At 37.2% G+C, this 2,397-nt stretch overlaps 1 long non-coding RNA gene across 1 annotated transcript; it reads right to left on the reverse strand.

Annotated features, from left to right (window-relative positions):
- Positions 1-504: 504 nt before the first annotated feature.
- On the reverse strand, positions 505-1,692 carry LOC109967674 (uncharacterized). Its single transcript, XR_002275967.1, has 3 exons — positions 1,440-1,692; positions 1,162-1,290; positions 505-666 (listed from the first exon to the last, which is right to left on the reverse strand). It is a non-coding gene; the product is annotated as an uncharacterized LOC109967674 (long non-coding RNA).
- Between the last annotated feature and the right edge of the window lie 705 nt (positions 1,693-2,397).

Genomic DNA, 2,397 nt, shown 5'->3' on the forward strand with positions numbered 1-2,397 from the left:
CCAATAAGAGGTTATTTTAAACAATAAAATGTATTGTTTTAATCCATCCAGTTATGTGAGTGTGTTTCAACATAATAGTATGTATTGTGGCTTTTAATAAGATAGTAGGTTGCCAGATAATTAAGGGCGCAGGATTCTTAGTGTATGCAGGGGGTATTTATAAAAGCAGAAGACGCAGAATGAGAAAGAGGGAGTCGGCCATTTAAAACAGCTTGTCAAGCCGACAACATAATTATAGGCTCAATTTCAAATTGAACCTTTTGAACTGTCAATTGAACAGTGTTTTCCCACTGCCTTCTGCTTTTCTTTCACACAGACACACACACACACACACACACACACACCCCAACTTAATTCTTTCAATTTTAGGCTTGGAGTCTTGGCTGGCACTCTGAAAATGGCCGATATTCTATTCAATGCTAGAGAGGGTTATATTTTCCTACCAACACACACAGATGCGACACAAACATAAATCATCACAAACATCAAGACTTTATTGCAGTGTGGAAAATGTTAAAGTTTGAAAAGTATTTCAGAGAGAAGCCATGCATGCAGCTGTTTCTCAGATGAAGATGTGATTTTTTTTCCTCTTCTGTTTATAAGGCCTGATTGCTGGTATATTTGTCAGGCTGACAGGAACATAGAGGGGCTACGAGAAAGCAGGCCCTGAAAACATACAATATAGAAAATATGGTCTTTACTTAATCAAATGTTATATATACACAATATGTACCTATAAATATATATATACATACATATATACATACATACATATATATATATATTTTTTTTTTTTCATTAATCCATTTTGTTCAAATATGCTCTAAAACATATCTTTATGTGAAGAGGTGCTGCCAAAGGCTTCTCTAGAGACTCACTGAGAGACTTGATGAGGTATCCCATCAAATATGCTGCTGTGTTGTTTCCAGTGAAATACAGGACACAGATGATTTACAAATCACTATTTTTAGTTTTAATTTTGATTTTACACAGTCATAGCTTCTTCTGATTTAAGGTTGTATTATTACTGTACTTATTACTCCCCGTCAGAACTACCGTGCTCCACTACTTGTTATTTACTTTTACATTGGTGCCCAAAGGGGGACAAGGATCTGTCTGAAAGACAGAGTCAGTAGTGGAAATGGACAACATTTCACCTACCACACATCCAGCCTGTGAAGGCCTCAGCCCTGGTCTTCACCATGTGACAGCCTAAGCTGCCACCAGCAGTGGAATTGGTTAGGCAGTGGTCTTTTGCTTTCATTTAGTTGTCTTTGTCCACGTGTGTAGCTTTAAGTTGTAGGTAGATTTTAGGTATTTGATTTGACATTGGGTTTAAACATACACAATTAATCAATAAAGTATACACATTTGGTTAATTTTGTATCATCAATACATTGTTAATGTGTGCAAATCTTCAAATCTTCTTTTTGAGTTACCGTGTTCCTGGTCCATGGATGGGGGTGGTCCTGACAAAAAGACTGGGCTGAGGCAGCAGCAGGCTTAAATACCTGCCATTAGGCCTGGACTGTACCAAATGCCCAACACAGGAAAGGGGATTTGGGAAAAACATATTGGTCATTTGTTTGTAGCTGATGTTAAAACTTTGTAAAGTTATGGTGTTTTCCTGATTCTAAAAAAATATTTAGTAGTTAGCAGAATCTCTGTCTAGTATTTATTGGTAGATTATTTAGTTAGTGTCTTTGTCCGTTCCCTGTGTGTGTTACTGGTTTGGCCAGCCAGTATATACTGTACATTATGTCCCCCACTTGTGTCATTTGTCAGCTCAGTTGGTTTTTGTTTGAGGTAGTGTGCAGTTTAATTTGTTGTATTGTAATGCCTTTGGTTAAGATATAATGGGTTGTTTTAGGGCCCAATTGGTTTGAAATCTGGCTGTGTGACCGAGGTAAAATATATATATTGAACACAACTTGACACGTTGATATACAAGGAGTTGAAATTTATTATTGATGTGTGGAAAAAAGGTATGAAAAATTGGCCCACTGTGGGAGAAGATCTTAAAGATTTAAGAACAGGATGTACTCAGTTCTCCTTGTTCTTGTTAATACTCTAGCAGCAGTGTTTGAAAGAGCTGAAGTTGCAGTCTATCTTTCTGGAGAGACCAAACAAAAGACCATTACAATAGCCAGCCTGCTGGAGATGAAGGGATGGATTACTTTTTCTAAATCTTGTCTGGACATGACACCTCAGAGTCTTGCTATTTGTTTGAGTTGATAAAAAGCTGATTTAGTTGTGGTCTTGATTCAGGTGGGAGCCAATTATGACACCAAAATTTCTAACCTGGATTTTGTCTTCATAGCTGCATAGCTCTAGACTTGGGTCCTTTCCTACTGGTTGCCAAAAACAATAACTTCAGTCTTGTCTTTGTTTAACCTA

The sequence above is a fragment of the Monopterus albus genome, unplaced genomic scaffold (genome assembly GCF_001952655.1).
Source record: "Monopterus albus unplaced genomic scaffold, M_albus_1.0 scaffold134.1, whole genome shotgun sequence".
Classification (NCBI taxonomy): Eukaryota; Metazoa; Chordata; class Actinopteri; order Synbranchiformes; family Synbranchidae; genus Monopterus; species Monopterus albus.